This window comes from Salvelinus sp. IW2-2015, linkage group LG2 (genome assembly GCF_002910315.2).
Source record: "Salvelinus sp. IW2-2015 linkage group LG2, ASM291031v2, whole genome shotgun sequence".
NCBI lineage: Eukaryota > Metazoa > Chordata > Actinopteri > Salmoniformes > Salmonidae > Salvelinus > Salvelinus sp. IW2-2015.
Window position 1 is genome coordinate 10643616 of NC_036839.1, and position 9643 is coordinate 10653258.

Below are 9643 nucleotides of genomic sequence, written 5' to 3' on the forward strand. Positions count from 1 at the left end.
GCCTTCCACTAGATGTCAACAGTCTGTAGAACGTTGAATGAAGCTTATACTGTGATGTGGGGCCGGATGAGAGGGGAATGAATCAGTGGTCTGGCAGATTGCCAGTTCCTGGTCACGCCCATTCCACATGATATCGCCTTGCGTTCCATTACTTCTACAGACACGAAGGAATTCTCCGGTTGGAACGTTATTGGATATATATGATAACAACATCCTAAAGATTGATTCTCTACTTAGTTTGACCAGTTTATTCGACCTGTAATATAACTTTTTGAAGTTTGTCCGAGTTCGCCTGGCCCTGCTAGCAAAAACGTGCTAGCAAAAGTAGCTACTTGGACATAAATACCGGACATTATCGAACAAAACAACAATTTATTGTGGAACTAGGATTCCTGGGAGTGCATTCTGATGAAGATCATCAAAGGTAAGGGAATATTTATGATGTAATTTCGTATTTCTGTTGACTCCAACATGGCGGAGAAATGTTGTTATATCTGAGCGCCGTCTCAGATTATTGCATGGTGTGCTTTTTCCGTAAAGTTTTTTTGAAATCTGACACAGCGGTTGCATTAAGAACAAGTGTATCTTTAATTCTATGTAAAACATGTATCTTTCATCAAAGTTTATGATGAGTATTTCCCGCTATTTGATGTGGCTCTGCAATTTCTCCGGATATTTTGGAGGCATTTCTGAACATGGCGCCAATGTAAACTGACATTTTTGGATATAAATATGCACATTATCGAACAAAACATACATGTATTGTGTAACATGATGTCCTATGAGTGCCATCTGATGAAGATCATCAAAGGTTAGTGATTAATTTTATCTCTATTTCTGCTTTTTGTGACTCCTATCTTTGGCTGGGAAAATGGCTGTGTGTTTTTTGGACTTGGCGGTGATCTAACATAATCATATGTTGTGTTTTCGCTGTAAAGCATTTTTGAAATCGGACACGATGGGTAGATTAAGATTCTTTCATTAGCTGTATTTGACTTGAAGTTGAAGTTATATATTTCAAAAAAAAAAAAATGAATTTCCCATGCTGCCTTTTCAGCGGAATGTTGTGGGGGGGTCCGCTAGCGGAACGTGTGTCCTAGAAAGGTTAAGAAAATATTGAACTGCATAAGTGTTGCTCTCAACTTTCTGGAGGACCGAGTTTTGAAATCAGTGGAATTAGAGCATGGAGAAAACACCTGTCTCTGGATTACATCTTCAAACTAAGGGCAACCATGGCATCCGTGACAGGGAGAAGCATCCAACCATGATGTATACAGGTAAGATAGTGTAGCTAGCTACATTTTCAGTTATTACATGTTTCTAATTTTGACAAAGTTGTTTTCATTTGAAGTTTAAGTGTACTGTTAGCTAGCTAGCTAACGTTACGTGTATGATATTATTAGTCGTATCTCAGAGCCATTTGTTTTGCTTGTTATAGCTTAATGTTAGCTAGCTAACATTGGACGTGGTGGTTAGCTACCTGCAGATTCATGCAGGGTAGTAACGCCATGAGTTGTGATTAAGGTTCATTGTTTAGCTAGCTAGCTACATGTCTTAACAAAAGACTCCACTATGCAAGTGTCCATTTTAATAGAATGTCACTGCAACAACTGTTAGCCAGTTAGCTTGGGTGCTTGACTGCTGTTGTTAGGACAGAACGCTCGGATCAACCCTTAAAGAGATTGGTGGAACTAAAGCTTAAGAGGGTGTGAACAATGCTGAATGGGTGAAGACAAAGTGAAGATAAAGAAGAGCTCTCCAGCAGGTACTAAAACATTCAAAGGCCTTTTTCTCAAAAGTTTATCAATTTTCAAAGCAGAATTACTTTCCCATTGTTCCTCAAATTCAGTGAATGCTATACCATTTTGTAGCTGTGTCTCTGCTTTTATCCAATGAAAAAAAAAAAGATACATAAGACCGAATCAAGGCGGTCGGTCACACTTGTACAGCTGAAACTTGTATGGCGGTGATGGCTTGCGTCAGTTCCATTGAGGGTTTGGTTTATGTTTCTATGACAATCCATGAAAACGTTATAGTGGTTAAGATATTTAAATGCTATTTTATATTATTTTATTATTTCTATCAAATCAACACTTGACTTTTTATGCAAGTCAAAGGTTGTAAAAGTAGGCCAGACCTTTTTAGAATAATTTGCACCTGTTTTATGTTTCTATGACAGTCAATAATTTTTTAGGGAGGTGAAAAATATTTAAATGCATTTTATATGTTTTGATTTTTTTCTATCAAATCTTTATTTTTTATACAAATTAAAGTTTGTAAAAGTAGGCCGGACCTTTTAGAATAATTTGCACTTGTTTTGATGTTCCTATGAAAATCCACATTCATTAAGGATAAATGCAATTTTATATGATTTGATTATTTATATCAAAACAACACTTAGTTTTATGTAAATCAAAGGTTGTAAAAGTAGACCAGACTTTTTTTGACTAATTTGACTTTTATTTGAGGTTTCTGTAAGAATGATCAAAACAGTTATTGCAGTTAAAAGGTAAACATTTTTTAACCACATCACTTAGACACTCAAGGGCCCTTTCACCGCAGTCACTAACTAAAACATTACCTTCTGAAAGATCCTTTGTAGGGAGGAATGGAAATGTAGTAATCAGAGAGGAATGGAAACTGTTGTCAACGTTTAAATAGGCTAACCACGAATGTCTTTTGAATACCTGTTGAATGTCTGAGATACAACCTACTTTACCTCGTGGATTAAATTTCATGGTGAACTCCCTCCGTGTCATGCTGCTGTAAATCACATGGACAGAAAATTTCTATGCACTTCACTTGAATTCCAGTCTGTCGGAACAGGCTGCCAGTCAATTATTTAGTCAAACTTTAGTCACGGACAGTGGAGCTGAATCAACAGGCTTAGTAAAAGTCAGCCAGTCATGGACAGAAACTCCTGTCAAAACAGAAAAATATGTCTTTACAAAAAAAACACTGAGGACATATTTCAGCGTTTCCTGCACTGATGAACAGGACTGTTTTTATTAGTAAATTAGATTATGTATTGAACCATTGAGTGTACTGTGTCTCCTATTAAGAGAAAATCTATTAGAGTTACCTGTTCCAAATCAAGGATTTATAACCATTATCACATACTGACCGATTGGACTACTGCAACTCACTGTTGGCTGGGCTCCCTTCTTGTGCCATCAAACCCCTGCAATTTATCCAGAACGCTGCAGCTATCCTGGTGTTCAACCTTCCCAAATTCTCCCATGTCACCAAATTCACCCGCTACTCTGCACACTACACTGGCTTCCCAGTCGAAGCCGCATCCACTACAAAACTATGGTACTTGCCTCCAGAGCAGCCTCAGAGCAACCTTCAGGGTCTGGTCAAAACCTACACCCCATTGGTAGGGCGGCAGGTAGCCTAGCGATTATAGCATTGGGCCACTAATCAAAAGGTTGCTGGTTCGAAAACCTGAGCCAACAACAAAAAATCTGCCGATGTGCTGTAATTTGCTCCAGGAGCGCCGTGCTACTATGGCTGACTCTGTAAAAACAACACGTTCCACTGCACCTATCTAGTGTATGTGACCATAAAACCTGAGTATTCTGTTCTGGTCTCTTGGTTCTCCCACACCTACAGCGCAGACCAAGCTCTTCTCTGGCCTGGCACCCCAATGGAGGAACCAGCTTCTCCCTGAAGCTAGGACAGCAGTCCCTGCCCTAACTTTGCTGATAGCTACTTTATTGAGGAATAATCAGTGGTGGAAAAAGTACCCAATTGTCATACTTGAGTAAAAGTATAGATACCTTAATAGAAAGTTACTGAAGTAAAAGTGGAAGTCATCCAGTAAAATACTACTGGAGTAAAAGTCTAAAAGTATGTGGTTCTAAATATACTTAAGTATCAAAAGTAAAAGTATAAATCATTTCAATTCATTATATTAAGCAAAGCAGACGGGCACCATTTTCTTTTTGCTTTAATTTACGGATAGCGGGGGGCACACTCCAACACTCAGACATAATTTATAAAATATGCATTTGCGTTTAGTATGTCCGCCAGATCAGAGGCAGTAGGGATGACCAGGGATGGTCTATTGACGTGTGTGTGAAGTGTGTGAATTGGACCATTTTTCTGTCCTGTTAAGCATTCAAAATGTAACGAGTACTTCTGGGTCTCATAAAAAATGTAGGGAGTAAAAAGTACATTATTTTCTTTAGGAATGTAGTGAAGTAAAAGTTTTCCAAAATATAAATAGTAAAGTAAAGTACAGACACTCCAAAAAACGACTTTAAAATATTTTTACTTAAGTACTTTACACCACTGGGAATAATGCACTTACTATGACTGTGATATGTGATAGTGCATTCATCTTAAGACAGCTAAGTGGGACTAACTGGATAAGAGTGTCTGCTAAATGACTAAAATGTAAATATATTCAGTCACCAGCTATGATTACAATTGTGGTGGTGTGTAGCCTTCAGCTTAGCTGAATCTGTCGTTCTGCCCCTGAACAAGGCAGTTAACCCACTGTTCCTAGGCCATCATTGTAAATAAGAATTTGTTCTTGCCTAGCTAAATAAAGGTAAAATTAAAAAAATGAAATCCAATACAATTTACAAAGAAAATACATTAAAAAAGCATAATAACAAATCCAAGCAATTTGCAACTTCAATTGCAGAAATTGAAGTTGCAAATTATCTCTTTTGTGACCAACAAATTTATGAAATGTACACTTTAAATATCACCATATCAATAATATAAGAAAATGTAAGTGTTATTATTAGCAAGTAAACTTTCAGTTTCACTCTTTCCTTGATTTGGTTTCCTTTGAAACTATCTATGTTTTGGTCAAAATTCCCTGCACGCGCAATGCTTTTTTGGGGTGTGTGTTTTACCTAGGTAATGATTGCTGTAAGAACCAGGTAAATTCAGTAACCTGCACCTACCTTGAATAACGTTGAAAACGGTACGAAAAGGTGAAGTCGAGATAAATGGGAAAGGTCCCTCCACTTCACCAGCCTGGTGGCTCAGACAACATATGATATTAACATTTGTATTGTCAATAAAATAATTCTGAAAATACCAACTTTTATATGAACAGCTGTTCAATGGCACAGCCCATACGCGATATAGCCTGTCATAGCTAAGCTTTTGCAAAGGTTGACGCCCATAGTAGTAGAGGACCAATCAAAGTACATATGCGTTTTAGCACTGTTCTTTCTATTCGGCAACCTCCCTCGTCAGACTGAAATCAGAAACTTCAAATTAAAAACGCAATTTATTCAGAGCGTAAATAGAAACCTAACATATTATTGAACACATAAGATTTGGAAGTAATTCCACAGCTATTTGCTGGGTAGTTCATCCTGTACTCCAATGACATGTTAAAAATGAACCATAGTGCATTTATTACAATTGCTCGGCAAAGTTTAAGAGTCGGTATAGACACATTTCATCTTTGCAAACGCGCTGCGGTTTCTGTTGGAGGGAGTAGCCGGAGATTATGGAATGGCTGTGTACAAACCACGTGGTTTCCGAGAAGGCGAAAGTAGAAGGAGCCACTGATAGGAAACATACTATATAAAGGCAAAGTCTAGATGGGATACAGCTGTTGCCATATATGACGTAAATTAATTATTATTTTTCGCAATCCCTAACCCTTTATTCAACCGTAACCTAATTATCCTCGTCTGCTAGGTTAATAACCTAACCTGCTGTGTACCTTCTCCTTCTCCTGCTACGAAAATGTGTGTCCCTTCTTGACAAAACCCTATAGAACGAAATGTACTAAAATTCTGCTTTTTTCTCTCCAGCTTCCACAGTGCAGTAATAATGCCTAGAAACAAAACAAAAATACAATACACACATAATCAAAAAGTAGAAATTAAGAAATATCAGTACCAGCAATAACAGAGACCGGAATATAGACACGGAGTGTCCACAACATTATGAACCTGCTCTTTCAATGACATAGACTGACCAGGTGAAAGCTATTATTCCTTATTGTTGTCACTTGTTAAATCTACTTCAATCAGTGTAGATGGAGGGAGGAGACAGGTTAAAGAAGGATTTTTAATCCTTGGGAAAATTGAGACATGGATTGTGTATGTGTGCCACTCAGATGGTGAATGGGCCAGACAAAATATTTAAGTGGCTTTGAACAGGGTATGGTAGTAGGTGCCAGGCACACTGGTTTGTGTCAAGTACTGCAACGCTACTGGATTTTTCACGCTCAACAGTTTCCCGTGTGTATCGAACATCTAATTCCAAAATCATGGGCATTAATATGGAGTTGGTCCCCCCTTTGCTGTTATAACAGCCTCCAATCATCTGGGAAAGCTTTCCACTAGATGTTCTAACATTACTGCGAGGACTTGCTTCCATTAGGCCTGGCTCGGAGGTTGGGGTTCCAATTCATCCCAAAGGTGTTTGATGGGGTTGAGGTCAGAGCACTGTGGAAGCACAGAATCGTCTAGAATGTCATCGTATGCTGTAGCGTTAAGATTTCCCTTCACTGGAACTAAAATAGCCCGAACCATGAAAAACAGCCCCAGACCATTATTCCTCCTCCACCAAACTTTTCAGTTGGCACTATGCATTCGGTCAGGTAGCGTTCTCCTGGCATCCGCCAAACCCAGATTTGTCCGTCGGAATGCCAGATGGTGAAGCGTGATTCATCAATCCAGAGTGATGGCATTGCGCATGATGATCTTAGGCTTGTGTGTGGCTGCTCGGCCATGGAGTCCCATTTCATGAAGCTCCCGACGAACAGTTCTTGTGCTGACAGTTTGGAATTCGGTAGTGTGTGGGGCAGAAATTTTACAAACTGACTTGTTGGAAAGGTGGCATCGTATGACGGTGCCACGTTGAAAGTCACATAGCACTTCAGCAGTGGCGGTTCTGGGGGGGGCAGGGGGGGCCAGTGCCCCTGTGACAACAATTTTGACCCCCTTGTGGCCCCCCTAAATGTGGAGTATGAAATAATTTTTACATAACTAATTTTTGCTATCGTTCTTTTTTTACATCCGTTATTAGACAGTGGCAACGATGATGATTATGAACATTTTTGCCTGCTAATGCCTGCAATGCAGTGAAGAAAACGATGACAACAATAACGTCTAATGTAACTGGCCCCTCTAACAGTACAACTGGCCCCAGCTTGGCCCCCCCCAGTTGAAATGGTCTAGAACTGCCAAGGCCATTCTACTGCCAATGTTTAACTATGGAGATTGCATGGCTGTGTGCTCGATTTTATACACCTGTCATCAACGGGTGTGGCTGAAATAGCCAAATTCAGTTATTTGAACGGGTGTCCACATACATTTGTATACAGTGCATTTCGGAAAGTATTCAGACCCCTTGACTTTTCCACGTTTTATTACATTACAGCCTTATTCTAAAATGGATTAAATTGTTTTTTCCTAATCAATCTACACACAATACCTCATAATGTCAAAGAAAAAACAGTTTTTTAGACATTTTTCCAAATTTATGAAAAATCTCAAACTTAAATATGACATTTACATAATCATTCAGACCCTTTACACAGAACTCTGTTGAAGCACCTTTGGCAGTGATTACAGCCTCGAGTCTTCTTGGATATGAAGCTACAAGCTTGGCACACCTGTATTTGCGCAGTTTCTTGTCACACCCTGATCTGTATCACCTGTCTTGTGCTTGTCTCCACCCCACTCCAGGTGTCTCCCATTTTCCCCATTATCCCCTGTGCATTTATACCTGTGTTTTCTCTTTGTCTGTTGCCAGTTTGTCTTGTCGCGTCTAGCCTACCAACGTTTTTTCCGTACTCCTGTTCTTCTCTCTAGTCCCTGTTTTCTAGTTTTTTGACCATTCTGCCTGCTCTGACCCTTAGCCTGCCTGCCATTCTGTACCTTGTGACACCTACCTGGATTACTATCCTCGGCCTGCCCTGACCCTGAGCCTGCCCTGACCCTGCCTGCCGTTCTGTATCTCCACCCAAGGAGCCACCATTGGGAAGCACGAGGAGTTACTCCAAGGTCCTATGAACGGATTCCAGACCTTGGCAGAATGCCATGACTGTGCCTTGAATACATTTCTGGAGCAATTCTGCGGATTATCTGTGAGGCCGCCGGCCACGACAGTAGTCTCCCAGCCCCCCAGTAACACCGCTGTCAGCAGTGCAACTCAGCAGAGCTAGGCTGTCTCCAGCTGAACACTTATGCAGACTTAGTACCCAGAGTTATCTGTATTGCGGATCTGCCGGTCATTATGTGTCTACCTGTCCTTTATAGAGACCAGGCTCATCAGTAGGTACGAGTACTCTGGTGGGCCATATGGAAAGTTTTTCTTCTCCCCTTCCTCGCACCCCTCTCCATGCCATCCTGCTGTGGGGTGACCAGTCTAAATCTCTCCGGGTTCTCATTGACTCTGGGGCCCACGAGAGTTTCATGGACGCCACCCTGGTGTCTGAGCTGGGCATCCCCACTCAGCCCCTCTTCAGTCCCCAGTTAGAGCACTGGATGGGCGCTCTATAGGCAGGGTTACCCACAATACTACTCCTTAGACCTGCGGAACGCCTACCACCTGGTACGGATACTGGAAGGTGACGAGTGGAAGACAGCCTTCAACACTGCTAGTGGACACTATGAATACCTGGTGATGCCATTCAGGTTTGACCAATGCTCCTGCTGTGTTCCAGGCCCTGGTTAATGACGTTCTCCGGAATATGTTGAACCAGTTCATGTTTGTCTACCTCGACGACATCCTCGTCTTTTCCCGCTTGGCTCAAGAACATGTTCTCCACGTCCGACAAGTCCTACAGCTTGGAGAACCAGCTGTATGTCAAAGCCGAAAAATGCGAGACCCATAGCTCCACCATCTCCTTCCTTGGATACATCATCGCTGCTGGGAATGTGCAGATGGACCCGGGAAAGGTGAGAGCGGTGGTGGAATGGCCCCAACCCACGTCCAGAGTGCAGCAGCAATGTTTCTTAGGATTTGCCAATTTCTATCCGCGTTCTATCCGGAGTTACAGCACCCTGGCTTCCCCACTGTCAGCACTCCCCTCTCCCAAGGTCCCATTCACGTGGTCCCCAGCTGCTGACCTGGCGTTCCTGGACATTAAGCACCGATTTACCACAGGTCCCATATTGATCCATCCGGATCTGTCCCGTCAGTTCGCGGTGGAGGTAGACGCTTTGGGTGTCGGAGTGGGGGCCACCCTGTCCCAGCGTTTTGCCTTTAAGCTGCATCCCTGCGCCTTCTTCTCCCATCGCCTTAATGCCACGGAGAGGAATTATGATGTGGGGAATCGAGAACTACTTGTGGTGAAGATGGTCTTGGAGGAGTGGAGACACTGGTTAGAGGGGGCAGAACTTCCATTCATAGTGTGGACGGATCACAAGAACCTGGAATATCTCCCGCACCGTCAAGCGTCTCAATTCCAGGCAAGCTCGATGGGCCCTGTTGTTCACCCGGTTCACCATCTCCTACCGCCCGGGGTCTAAGAATGTTAAGCTAGATGCGCTTTCACGCCGCTATTGCCCCATTTTTACACCCTCGGACCCCGAGACCATTCTTTCTACCTCGTGGCTGGCGGCTACCCACGTCTGGGGAATAGAGAACCAGGTCAGTGAGGCACAGCGTTCCCGGGGTGGGGCCCGGCTAACCAGATGTTTGTCCCAGACAC

The 9643-nt window shown here is 42.1% G+C and overlaps 1 protein-coding gene across 1 annotated transcript in view; it reads right to left on the reverse strand.

Moving 5' to 3' along the window:
* Positions 1-5090, reverse strand: part of LOC111974236 (signal transducer and activator of transcription 1-alpha/beta) — a 40384-nt gene extending 35294 nt beyond the window's left edge. Inside the window, exon 1 of the mRNA XM_024001898.3 lies at positions 4923-5090. The gene's annotated coding sequence lies outside the window, so the exon portion shown is untranslated. The remainder of the gene's footprint in view (positions 1-4922) is intronic.
* Between the last annotated feature and the right edge of the window lie 4553 nt (positions 5091-9643).